This window comes from Pongo pygmaeus, chromosome 12 (assembly GCF_028885625.2).
Source record: "Pongo pygmaeus isolate AG05252 chromosome 12, NHGRI_mPonPyg2-v2.0_pri, whole genome shotgun sequence".
Taxonomy (NCBI): Eukaryota; Metazoa; Chordata; class Mammalia; order Primates; family Hominidae; genus Pongo; species Pongo pygmaeus.
Window position 1 is genome coordinate 103,411,960 of NC_072385.2, and position 14,369 is coordinate 103,426,328.

Genomic DNA, 14,369 nt, shown 5'->3' on the forward strand with positions numbered 1-14,369 from the left:
CCTGAATCACAGATAGTACTAAACCCTACATATACATTACACACATACCATGATGAAGTTTAACTTACAAATTAGGCGTGGTGAGAGATTAATAACTATTATTAATAAAGTATTATTAAGTAAAATAAAGGTTCCTTGAACACAAGCACTGCTATACCTCGACAGTCAATCTGATTACCGAAACTGCTATTAAGGGACTAAGAGGCAGGTAGCACAGCATATATTGCATCAACGCACTGGACAAAGTGATAATTCACGTCCTGGATGCGACGAGAGAGGCATGGCATCAGATTTTATCCTGCTACTCAGAATGGCACACAAATTTAAAACCCATCAGTTGTTTATTTCTGGAATTTTCCATATAACATTCAGACCACAGTTGACTTTGGGTAACTCAAACAGCGGAAAGCAAAACTGTGGGTAAGGAGGGGACTACTATACACCTAAAAACAATGTCAAGTTAGCAGAGTACATTGAAATTTTTTAAAATCCATAAATATTAATTCTTTATATTAGAATCTGAAAATAACATCTTGGGTACTTGGTCTTTAATTGACTCTTTATGAGTTGAAGGGTTAAGTAGAACTTAAACTCTTCACTGGCTATTTCCAAAGGATTACTGTAGGGGGTCCTCATAACCAGAACAACATACTGATGTTTTAAAATAAATGCTTGTTGGAAACACACAGTCTAAAATGAATAAACATTTGATTTTACAACCTAAACTATGTTAGAGAAAAACTGTGTTTTGCCTCAGAATAAAATTTTTAGAAACATTAAAACGATGAAAAAAAATAGCCTTATAATCTATATAGCAAAAAGGTATCCGAGAGATCAAGACCTCTGAATATTTTAAAAGAATCACAACAGGAAACAGAATACATTTTCAAACGTCATGGTGCTTTTGAAAAATGTCAGACAGACAATAAAACAGGTCAAATCCCTTAAAACACACAATCAAGAATGACTACTAAGTTTTTGTTTGTTTGTTTGTTTTGAGATGGCGTCTCACTCTGTCGCCAGGCTGAAGTACAGTGGTGCGATCTGGGCTCACTGCAAGCTCTGCCTCCTGGGTTCGAGCGATTCCCCTGCCTCAGCCTCTGGAGTAGCCAGGATTACAGACGCGCGCCACCACGCTCATCTGATTTTTGTATTTTTAGTAAAGACAGGGTTTCACCATGTTGGCCAGGGTGGTCTGGTTCTCTTGATCTCATGATCCGCTCGCCTCAGCCTCCCAAAATGCTGGGATTACAGGCGTAAGCCACTGTGCCCAGCCAACTACTATTTTTAAATTTCTACTGATACTTGACAGTACGTGTACAAAATCCTTCAAAGTACAAACTGAATAAATATCAACTAAGAGCTGGCTTTTTGCTAAACTCTAGACCTAAACTTTAAAGAAGTGGGGTAACAGAGTAATAATGGTAGAGAAAAAGGCTACTGCAAAGCAGCAGGCTGAACAATTCCTAGAGCTCACACATGGGGCCTGGAGTGGTCTGTGATACCACCTATCCTCAACTTTGCTTTCTCTGAGGCTCAGGTCCTCCTCTTTGCATTGATGACACTATAGCTAGCTTCTCCCCAGAAAAAAAAAAAAAAAAAAAAACCTACAAACATCTTATTTTGGTATTGTCAATGCCTACTTCCTTTTATACACCCACCCTGCCCCCCAGTCCTGCAACGCTGCTGCTCTATTTGAAACCCTGTAACTACCTTTTTCTATCTACTGTTTTTTTTTCTGCCAATTAGTGATTAGCTAGCTCTATGTTTAACACTCACCCCTCAACTCCCTGCAGAGCTACACTTAACGTTGTATCCACATATAATGCTTCCCTTATCAAGGCTCTGGCATGCTTCTTCCTCACCAATTTCTGATTTGATGTGATTAACAGAAAAAAAAATAAAGTAACTTAGCTATCATATAATAAAATATTTTCATTATGCAGTGATGAAGCTGAGGCTCAGGAGAGTTAAGAAGACTTTCCTAAATCCACACAACAAATTAGTAGCATCAAATCTTTTCTGCTTACTGCTTCTTCTGCTATATCATGCTCTCTTTCTCCTGCAAAGGGGCCAGAAATTAGCCCTGAAATATGTCTCTAAACTCAGACTTAAACAGGTAGAAAGGTGTGTGTCACATGAATATACTGGGATTACTCAGACCAAATCTAATCCAAAATTACTTCCATCCTACTTCTATTCCTTCCCTTTCAATTATTTGTTGATTTTCAATGATTCAATACACATACAAAGATATCCCAATTACTGTGTGCCAGACACTATGTTAGTCATCTGGGGATTACAACAGTGAATATGACAGAAATTGCAAAGCTCTCACAAATCTAATGGTCTCTCCATCTCTTCCTTATGAGCTCCTATGTGGCTCTGCATTTAATCTAGCCCTATTCTGTATCTTCTTCCAAGTCTCAAGAGTTTGATGGACAAACTTGGTTCCAAATTATGCTAGCTATATACTTATTTGGAATAGCTAAAAAAAAAAAATTTAAAAAACAATAAAGCCACTGACAATACCAGGAGCTGACAAGGATATGCAGCAACCAGAACTTGCAAACATTGCTGGTGGGAATCCAAAATGGGATGGCCACTTTGGAAAAGTTTGGTAGTTCCTCAAAATGCTAAATATACACTTACAATAAAACCCAGAAATTCTACTGAATATCCAAGACAAATGAAAATGTATATTCACACAAAAACCTATATGTAATTATTTACAGCAGCATTATTCATAATTACCAAAAACTGGAAACCACCCAAATGTCAGTGGGGGAGAATGGATAAACAAAACTGTAGTACATCCACACAATGGCATACTACTCAGAATAATGACAAACTATTGATCCATGCAACATGTTGAGTTAATCTCAAATGCATTATGCTGAATGAAAGAGGCCAGACTCAAAAGATACGATTTTAAAATCTTTTACTGGATTATTTCATTTATATGACATTCCAGACAAGGCAAACCCAAAGGATAAGGAAACAGATCAGTGATTGGCAAAGATTAGAAGTAGGGAGATGGTTTGACTACAAAGAAACAACACAATATAAGTTTAGGGGGTTGGTCGGGCGCGGTGGCTCATGCCTGTAATCCCAGCACTTCGGGAGGCCAAGGGGAGCAGATCACGAGGTCAGGAGATCGAGACCATCCTGGCCAACATGATGAAACCCCATCTCTACTAAAAATACAAAAATTAGCTGGGTGTGGTGACGCGTGCCTGTAATCCCAGCTACTAGGGAGGGTGAGGTAGGAGAATCGCTTGAACCTGGAGTCGGAGGTTGCAGTGAGCCAAGATGGCGCCACTGCACTCCAGCCTGGTGACAGAGTGAGACTCCTTCTCAAAAAAAAAAAAAAAAAAAAAAAAAAGAAGAAGTTTAGGGGGTTGAGGAAACTGTTCTACTTCCTAGTTAGGTCACATTACAGGAAAGCTGTCCTGATCCAGACCCCAAGAGAGAGTTCTTGGATCTCGCCCAAGAAAGAATTCAGGGTGAGTCCACGGTGCAACCTGAAACCAAGTTTATTAAGAAAGTAAAGGAATAAAAGAATGGCTACTCCACAGACAGAGCAGCCCTGAGGGCTGCTGGTTGCCCATTTTTATGGTTATTTCTTGATGATATGCTAAACAAGGGATGGATTATTCATGCATTCCCTTTTTAGACCTTATAGGGTAACTTCTTGACGTTGCCCTGGCATTTGTAAACTGTCATGGTGCTGGTGGGAGTGTAGCAGTGAGGACCACCAAAGGTCACTCTTGTCGCCATCTTGGTTTTGGTGGGTTTTGGCCAGCTCCTTAACTGCAACCTGTTTTATCAGCAAGGTCGTTATGACCTGAAATTTGTGGTGACCTCCTATCTCATCCTGTGACTTAGAATGCCTTAACTGTCTGAAAATGCAGTCCAGTAGGTTTCAGCCTCATTTTACCCAGCTCCTATTTAAGATGGGTTTGTTCCAGTTCACACATCTCTGACAGTCACAAGACTATACACATTTGTGAAAATCCATAGAAAGTATATTTTTTTAAAAAGTGAACTTTACTGTTTGTAGATTTTTAAATAAATTTTTTAAAAATTATGCTATGTATATAAAAATCTGACAATATTTACTATTCTCTTATAATACAGGGAATTCTAATTTTCTGGATTATTTCAACTATAGTAACACCTAAAACGTATCTAACTTTTAAAATATGTCAGGCAGTGTTTCATATATTTTACATGCCGACCTGTTCACCAGTCACAGCAATCTCATAATGTAGGTATTTTCATTACCTTACTTTTACATATAACGATATTGAGGCAGCAAGGGGTTAAGGAACTTACTTAAGGCTACACAGCTAGTAAATAGCAAACCTGGAACTTTAAGCCAGGTAACTTGGTGTCAGAGTCCACACTCAGTCTAAAATGTTACACTACGCTCCCTTTTCAAGAATGTATTACATCTGTAGTTAAATATACACCTATTTTTATATAGCCTATAAAATAAAGATGTTACAATTATAAACTAAATTTTTAATACCTCATACAAAACTTATTCTGAATTTTAGAATTTATACAAACTTAGTGAGAAAGCCTTATGTCTTTCTTATCTTACTGTTACCGGCAGGTCTTTGTTCTTAGAGCTCCCAAGATGGTGGTGGGCCACTCCCAAGATGGTAGCAAGCCTTTTGCTCTCTGACCTGGGGGGTTCTTGGCCTCACGGATTCCAAGGAATGGAACCTTGGGCCATGCGGTGAGTGTTACAACTCCATTAGAAGCCATGGGTCCCGGAAGAAAACTGTGGAACCCAGAGACAAGTGCTCAGCTCAATTAGGACAAACCCGTGCGCTTAGCCACGCAGAAACAATGGCGAGCCTCTACCTGATCGGGAGCGGCAATGGGCACCTCCCTGGATCAGAAGCGCAGCGGACACGGTGCCAGATCCAGAGGGGTGAAAGTCAACGGCCAGTCTGAGAAGGTGGCATTCAGCAGTGGTGGATGGTGAGCAAAAGCTCAGCTCGAGCAGTAACAAACATAGACCAGAAGAGTGTGCGGTTCCAAGATTTAATAGAGTGAAAACAAAGCTCCCATACAACGGGAGGGGACCCAAAGGTGCTTGCCACTGCCAGTTCGAATGCCTGGGTTTATATCCTGATCATTGTCCCTCCTCGGGTGCTCTCAGGTGATAGATGATTGACTATTTCTTTACCTCCTGCTTTTAGCCTAATGGCCTAATGGGTATTTTAGTGAGCTCTCTTTACTACCTGACTGGTCAGGTGTGAGCTGAGTTACAAGCCCCATGTTTAAAGGTGGGTGAGGTCACCTTCCCCAGCTAGGCTTAGGAATTCTTAGTCGGCCTAGGAAATCCAGCTAGTCCTGTCTCTCGGTCCCGCCTCTCAACAGGAAAACCCAAGTGCTGTTTGGGGAGGTTGGCTGATGACCACTCTAACTGCTTCCTGCTGAACTGGGGCATAGTAGGGGTTGTGCAGTTGAGATTTCCTCGGTAGGGGAGCCTTTGATGTCATCAACATCAGAGCATAGGCTAGCAGGACGGTCCAGGGGTCCACGGTAGATGTTAGTCATGGACTGCGTCTGGAGCTCCATTTAAAGAACCATTTGTAGTTTTACAGCATCAATTCTGGAAGAGACAAACTTAACACGGAGGTTAAAGACACAGGGATTGAAATGTATGGCCTGAAGTGCAGGGTGAGGCACATCCAACAGTTAACAGGGTTTTGGGATGAGCATAAGCCAGTATAAGCTGGATGTGTTCTTCACTGAGGGCCCAGGTGCCTTTGGATAATTTTAGCCCTAAGTATTTAACCTGCTGTGAGTAGAGGTGAGCCTTTGGTTTGGAAACCTTGTAGCCACAGGCGGCGAGGAACTTTAAGAGTGTTTGGGTGGCTTAATGGCACAAGGTTTCTGAACAGGCAGCTAAAACTAAATCACCCACATACCAAAGGACAAGAGTGTCCAAGTATGAGAACTGGCTCAAGTCTTGGGCTAATGCCTGGCCAAATAGATGGGGGCTAGCCCTGAACCCTTGGGGTAAAACAGTCCAGGTGAGTTGAGACATTGGTTCGAAGGATCGTCAAAGGCAAATAAGAATTGAGAGTCAGGATGTACAGGGATACAGAAAAAGGCATCCTTAAGGTCCAGGACTGTAAACCAGTCTGCTTCCTCTGGTATTTGGGAAAGTAGAGTATAAGGGTTAGGTACAGCTGGGTATAGAGGGACAACGGCCTCATTGATAATCCTGAGATCTTGCACTAACCTCCACTGTCCGTTGGGCTTCTGTACTCCTAAAATTGGAGTACTGCAGGGGCTATTGCATGGCCTTGGGCTTTTAGGTCCTTAACAATCTTCTGGAGTCTTTGTTGGGCCTCAGGTCTAAGGGCGTACTGCCTTTGGTAGGCAAAGGAGGCAGAATCCTTTAGTTTAATTTGAATGGGATGGGCATTCTTCACTCGTCCATATTGTCCTTCTGTTGCCCACACTTCAGGATTAATTCCTTCCTCGAGTAGGGGACAACAAACGGGTGTTCCTTCTCCTATGTTCAGGTGTATAATGGCCCCTGCTTTTGCTAGGATGTTTCTCCCTCACAAGGGAGTGGCGCTTCCAGGCATAATTAGAAAGGCATGTGAAAAGAGTAAGGTTACCCAGTCGCAACTTAGTGGCTAGGAGAAGTATCTAGTGACTGCCTGTCCTAGGACTCCTCAGATAGTGACAGGTCTGGAGGACAGTTGTCTGGGACAAGAGAGTAAGAATGAGAAGGCCGTGCCAGTGTCCAGGAGACAGTTAACGTCCTGGCCCTCAATGGTCAAGCATACCTGGGGCTCTGTGAGGGTGATGGCATGGGCTGGCGCTTGCCCCAGGCACCCTCAGTCCTGCTGCTGGATCATCTGGTTAGTGGCTTCTGATTCAGAAGACCTTCGTCCCCTGGGGCAGTGGGCCTTCCAGTGATTCCCCTGACATAAGGGGCATGGACAAGGAGGCGGCTTATTTCTATTCGGACAATCTTTCTTAAAGTGTCCTTGTAGACCGCACTGGAAGCAAGCCCTGTCAGGCATTCGATTTGCCCAGCCTTTCCCTTTTCCAGAGCCTCCAAAGTCCACTTGCCTGAGGGCCATGACTAAAGTGGTGGCCTTTTTTAATCCCATTTGTCCCGTTCTGCCTGCTCTTCCTCATCACTATTACAAAAAAAACTGAGGTTGCCAAGTTCAATAGGGTTTCTAAGTTTTGCTCTGGGCCTAAGGCGGACTTTTGAAGTTTTTTTCTAATGTCTGCAGCTAACTGAGTGATAAACTTATCCTTTAAGATTAGTTGGCCTTCAACAGAATCAGGTGACAGAGAGGTATGCTTCCTCAATGCCTCCCTTAGTCTCTCCAGAAAGGCAGTAGGATCTTCTTCCTTTCCCTGTGTTATAGTGGACATCACTGAATAATTCATAGGCTTCTTCTAGTTTTCCTTAGTCCTAGCATGCAAGTTAGCAAATGTCTGCGGCACGAATCTCCATGCTCTGATTCTGTGTCCCAGTGAGGGTCTACACTGGGAACTGCCTGCTGGCCTGTGGGGAATCGTTCTCTTTCCTCTGTTGTCATCCTATCATTGACCTGACTGAGATACCAGAGATTGCCAAACTCTCATTTGGGGTTAGTGTCTGATCTAGCAGTAACATTATATCTCTGCATGTCAGATCAAAGGATTGTCCTAACCCTTGTAAAATGTCAGTATAGCCATCAGGGTTATCTGAGAATTTACCTAGGTCTCTTTTAATTTGCTTCAAGTCTGAGAGGGAAAAAGGTACACGCGTGCTGGCTGGGCCGAATTCTCCTCCTCCCACTGCTTGGAGGGAGCATAATCAGGGAATACTGGCACTCTTTGGTTCATTGTTTACCCCTTTGTCTACCTCCTTTTGGACCGTTTGGGTTGAAGGGAGGTCCTTATTAGTTGGGGAAGGAGCCAGGGGGACGCCGGGGTAGGGAGGTAGACTCTGGGGGCTTCCTGTAGGGCATAAATTACACTTTTTACATAACTGCGAGTTGTCTCTTAATGAAAAGAAAGTTTGCACATATGGCACTTCAATCCATTTGCCCTCTTTTCTACAAAAGAGGTCCAGCTGTAAGACGGTGTTATAATTTATAGTTCCCTCAGGAGGCCAGGTTTCTCCCCCTTGAAGAGGATATTGTGGCTAGGCGGTACTGCAGAAGAATGTAAGTCATTTCTCTCTTAGTGTTTGAGGGTCAAATTGGTCCCAATTCTCCAGAATACACCTTAGGGGCGTTTTTGCATTGGGGGAAACATTTCCCATCTGGAAAAAGAACATAGGGATGCCAGCACCCCTAGTCATTTTCCGATAAGCATTAGTCTGACAGCGTCCTCTATGGTCCTAATGCATAACCACCCATGGACCTCTGCTTATTAGATTAATTACGCTCACTGATGTAGCAGTCCTGCACCTGTTTTCCCGCCTTTCTTGACCACACAGAAAGGCGTCCGGGCTGCTGGATTCCAACGGTCCTTTACCAGAGTGCCCAACATTGCCTTTGTGCTCAGGGGCGAGTTCTAGAGCTGGGCTGGGTTCCTGAGTATTTCATAACAAACCAGTTGCCCCATCAAAGTGCATTCCCATAAACAACAGTTCCTATGCAAATTTCGTTTCAGAGAGGGTGTAGATAACCTTTTGAGTCAGGATTGAGATAGAGTTTTTTTTGTTTTTTTTTGTTTTTTGTTTTTTTTTGATGATGATAACCATTTTTCTCCAAAGCAAACTTCCTTCATGTCTGTGGACTAGACTGTCTAAGGCCACAAGATTAGAAGTTAGGATAATACGTGTTACACTATTAACTTTTAACAACTTTACTTTTGTTGAAAACCTTTTAAGTCTGGAATTTCAATTATCCTTTGCTATTAATAAGACTTTGTTTAGTCTAAATTAACTTAGAATTGGTATAGATGGTTCCTTCCTGGTTCTGTAAGTACTTTAAGGCTTGGCTGAGTGCAAACAGCTCACACGTTTGAGCAGACCAATTATTAGACAATTTTTCTAACTCTGCTTCTGCAAGAGTTTCCCTATCAATTACTGAATACCCATTGTGTTTTTTTCCCTCAATCACCCGGGAGGAAGCATTTATTGTCCTGTCCTCAAGGAAGTTCCTCCTAGGTCTGGTTGGAACTTTGTATAGTAATTAAGATTTAAATCCCGTTAGGAAATCTGCTGGGTTAAGGGAGTTTTCAGTGGTTAATGTTAAATCATCTTTTTCTAAAGAATAGCCCGATACTTTAAGATTTTTGAGTTAGTAAGCTACCTTTTTGCCTTTTTTACTTAAGATATTTCTGAACTGGTGAGGTATGCTCATAATGAGGTTTCCTCTAAAGTTATTCTTCTACTTTCTTCTGCTATCAAAGCAGTTGCTGCTACAGATTGAATGCATTTGAGCCATCTGCGGGTTATTGGGTTAAGGATTTTTGATAGGAAGGCTACGGGTTGTCAGTGGCCTCAGAGCTTTTGGCTACACCCTTGTTTACACTGATAACAAGGCGGTATTGGAGTGTTACAGGGTCACGGAGAAGATCTTCAATTATCAATTATAGGTTTTAAATTTACTCTGGCTTTTAAAGGAATAGGGTACACTTTTTTCTTTACTACTTCTCTTTCTTTCTCTCTCTTTGACTTTCTGTCTCTCTCTCTGACTTCCTTTGTCTCTCTACCTCTTTCTCTCTTTTTCCCCTCTCTTTCTCCCTTCCCTTTGGTAGATGGATTTTGGGAACACAGCGGAAGGACATTCGCTCATTGCCCCCATTTGCCACTATAGGAATATGCTCCTCCCTTTAATTTATTCAATTCGCTTTCATCCTGATCCATTATGTTGTCATAGACCCAGTTCCAGTTGTTAAAGTACTGGGTTATCAGTTCTAAGGCCCTGGCCAAGGAGCCTAGGCTTGGAGATTGTATTTCAGGCAGGGGTAAGCTGGGTAGAAATTGGGGGAGGAGAGCATCTTACACAATGGGAGAGCAATCCTCCTAGCCATTTACAAATTTGGGGCCCTGGCAAGGGTGGTGGGGAACGGGTCCCACATAACTACCCATGTCGAGGGCTGTATACCTAAATTGGGAGAGGCACCAGGGGCAAGACTCCCTGGGTTCATAGCCTAGGTGCCTAAGGATGCAGTGTAGAGCTTCCCTAGATCCCTTTGGAGATACAACTTGCTCTAATACTTGGGAGAGGGAGTGAAAGTCTGAAGCATTAGTACCTAGGAGGCAGGGACTGGAGGAAGTAGATTCAGAGGTAAGGAGAATTCTGGGGCTACACTTTCAAGAAAGTGGTAGTCGGGACCCAGGAGGTATGGGTCAGAAGGAGAGGTAGGGGTGCATGCATGGGCGACTGTGGAGTAGAGACTTCTGGCTGCACCATGATCTTGACTGGCCAATGCCGGGAATTCAGGATGACAGTTTTCTGCCTCTAGTCGGCCCTTGGCTTCCCCAGGAAAATTGTAAAAGCAGAAGCTGGTTCCAGGCAGACCAATGCTCCCAACCCAGATGGGAGCTGTTAGCCTTTTCCTAGAAAGCCTCACACCTGAGTCTTAAGTCCAGCAGCCACGCTAATCATTTTTAAATGGCCGACAGGTGCCCAGTATTTTCCTCCGATTCTAAGGAAGGATAGGACAGAACAGCAAGTGAAAGTGGTCCAATATTACTTAGGGCTTTGGAGAATCCCTGTACAGGCCACCAGATGTTACTGGTGGGTCTTTGTTCTTAGAGCTCCCAAGATGATGGCAGGCTGCTCCCAAGATGGCAGCAAGCCTTTTGCTCTCTGACCTGGGGTTCTTGGCCTCATGGATTCCAAGGAATGAAACCTTGGGCCATGAGGTGAGTGTTATAGCTCTGTTAGAAGCCGTGGGTCACAGAAGAGAACTGTGGAACCCAGCGACTCGTGTTCAGCTCGATTAGGATGAATGCATGCACTCAGCCGTGCAGAAACAATGGCAAACCTCTAGCCTGATCAGGAGCGGCAGTGGGCGCCTTGCTGGATCAGAAGCGCAGCGGACACCTTGCCAGATCCAGAGGAGTGAAAGTCAATGGCGGGTCTGCGACAGCGACGCTCAACAGTAGTGGAAGGCGAGTGAAAGCTCAGCTTGAGCCCTAACAAACACAGACCAGAAGAGTGTGCAGCTGCAAGATTTAATAGAGTGAAAACAAAGCTCCCATACAACGGGAGGGGATCCAAAGGTGGTTGCCACTGCCAGTTCGAATACCTAGGTTTATATCCTGATCGTTGTCCCTCCCCCTGTGCTCTCAGGAGATAGATGACTATTTCCTTACCTCCTGCTTTTAGCTTAATGTGTATTTTAGTGAGCTCTCTTTGTTACCTGATTGGTCGGGTGTGAGCTGAGTTACAAGCCCCGTATTTAAAGGTGGATGCAGTCACCTTCCCCAGCTCGGGTTAGGAATTCTTAGTCGGCCTAGGAAATCCAGCTAGTCCTGTCTCTCATTACTATCCCTCAATACCTAATGTAATGTATAGTACACCAAAACTTGGGGAAGGGCAAGGAATGGGAGTTGCCAGCTTCTGCTGGAAGAAAATTGGGTTAAATAACTGACAAATTAAATATTTAATCTTTAAAAACTCTTTAAAATAAAAAAGGCCATGATTGAAAAGTAATTAAAAACACTGCAATTTAGTATGTTTTGTGCATTCTTTGTATAATACCGATACCGTTTTAAAAAAGACATTTGAAAACTAAGTGCAGTTTTAAAAGGGCATATAACATTTTATTGACAAATAACAGAGATAGATATAACAGAGATAGAGAAGTGAACTGTAGATAATCCTGAAAAACTATGCCTACTTCAAGTGTAACCTAACAAGTTTTCCCAAATGACCACTTTCCTTTCAGTGAATTAACAATCTTAATAACCTCACTAATAACTGCGTATGTTATTCTTTAAGTTAACATACGACAATGTGGGAGGACACTCCCTGACAAAGATTAATGGACTCCATTAAGGATACCTATAGTTCCTTGATCAGGAAGGAAACATTTTCATAGAATCTCCTTAGCTATTTTATTCACATAACAAGTCAAGTGTTAGAAACTAGCGTTACTTTCAGAGTCTAATGGGGAAGCTAAGTACAAAAATAAATGATTGCAATTCACTGTGATACATGCTATAATAGAGGGATAGGAGGTATGCAACAGGTGTTAAGGGTAAATCAAAGTAGACAAGATGAACTCTGCTAACAGGGATTAAAGAAGGCTTTAGACTCTTGGAGGAAAAGTGGTTGTGGGAGGGGAGAGAATACTCCAGGCAATAACCTACAGAGTCACAGAAATTTGAAACAGCATGGCTTAATCAGAAAACTTTTTAAACTCATATTACTGAGGTACAGGGTACACAATGGGGGCGGGGGGGAGCGAGGGTTACAAGAACATAGGCCTGAAGGAGAAAGTACACACACTCAGGCCAGGATAGCCAAGAAAACCACATTTGCCAGGTCACTAGGGGTGGAGGAAAAATATCTAAGGCATATGAGTCATGTTTTAGGATAAATGTTAAAAGTGAAATGTATATAAATGTTTCAAAAGTGAAATGTATATAAACATGAACTCAATCAGTATACAGATTGATTTTGTTAAGAGCCTGCTCTGGATCTAAACAGAGAGTGCATGGGACTTGTTGGCAAAAATCCCAGGACTGACAGACGTTGGTATCACAGAGGTCTGTGATGCAGCTCCAACACTCAATAGCCAGAAGGATCACAACCACATTACTTAACCTGGACACCTCACTTATAAAGTTAGGAGGTTAGGGAAAAACCTCTCTGGGGCCTCTACTAACACAGAAATTCTAAATATAGTCTACCTTTTGACCACCGAATACTTATCAGGAACTTTACAGAGGGCTCTTGGTATTTACATATTTAACATCTAGAGATTCAACTATTCATGAATAATCCAAAGGTCATAACATGGAAGTAATCTGCTGAAACTCAAAGCTGAATTGTGAACACTGCAAGGCTGATGTCAAAAAACAAACCATTTAGGTAGTAATTAATGACTCTGGCCAACTGTCTAGTATCCTAATCTCAAAAAGCCTTTATTCTGTTCTACTTACTTCATATGCACTTCTTGGGGGAAGTGATATGCTACAACAGATTTGTAAATGTGAAGGTTCAAAAGGACCTTGTTATGTCCCTTGACAATGTCAAGTATGTCCTAAAATAGGCACTTCACATTCTCACCTCATCCAAACAAAAGCCTCAAAAGCAAGTTGCTGATTTATCAGTAGTATTTACAGGTAAAGGAATGAAAGATTTAGTTCCATTAACGAGTCCCTGACACTGTTTATATTGAGAGAGGTAAGAGAACCTATAACCAAGGAGATTCTCAGAAAATACAGTTGTGAGCCCCAAAAATTTGAGACAGGTCTCAGTTAATTTAGAAAGTTTATTTTACCAAGGTTGAGAACAGGCACCCGTGACACAGCCTAAGGAGGTCCTGATGGCATGTGTCCAAGGTGGTCAGACCACAGTTTGGTTTTATACATTTCAGAGAGACATGAGACATCAATCAACATATGTAAGATGAACATTTGGTTCTATCTGGAAAGGTGGGACAACTCGAAGCACAGAGGGGGCTTCCAGGTCATAGGTAGATAAGAGACAAATGGTTGCATTCTTCTGAGTTTCTGATTAGCCCCTCCACAGGAGGCAATCAGATATGTATTTATCTCAGTTAGCAGAGGGGCAACTATGAATAGAATGGGAAGCAGGTTTACTCTAAGCAGTTCCCAGCTTGACTTCTTCCTTTAGCTTAGTGATTTGGGGGGCCCAAGATATTTTCCTTTCACAGAGAAAAGAATCCAAAACTGCAGAGAGTTTAAAGGCCAAAAAGTAAATAATGAATAATAAAAGCACATAATGAATTAAGCATATTGTTTAAGCAAATGCAAACTCATTTATTCATGAGACTAGGGGTCAATAAAGTACACACAAAACCACCCAACTACATTATACTAAAGTTGCACTTCTTGCATTTTTTACTCTAGTAACTAGGGAACCCTAGAAACTCCCCATTTTTTCCAAAAATGTAGGAAAATGAAAATTAACTTGTGCTGACTTACATACACATATATTTATTGATATTTATGTATTTAAATACATATAGTTAAATGTAGCAAACTGTATATTTATATATAACTACACATTAATAATTAATCTAAACTCAGTTTAGATTCAACAAATTTTCCAATGAAAAACCCTAACACATCTTTTGTGAAATATGTTCATTAGTAATCAGTAAAATATAAATTAAAGTACCATTTTCCTTCTATCTCATTAGAAAAACTGAAAATATTCACAATATTTAACATT

General features: G+C 41.9%; 1 protein-coding gene across 10 annotated transcripts in view; it reads right to left on the reverse strand.

The window, feature by feature from the left end:
* LCLAT1 (lysocardiolipin acyltransferase 1) overlaps positions 1-14,369 on the reverse strand; it is a 196,575-nt gene that overhangs the window by 116,713 nt on the left and 65,493 nt on the right. The window lies entirely within an intron of this gene.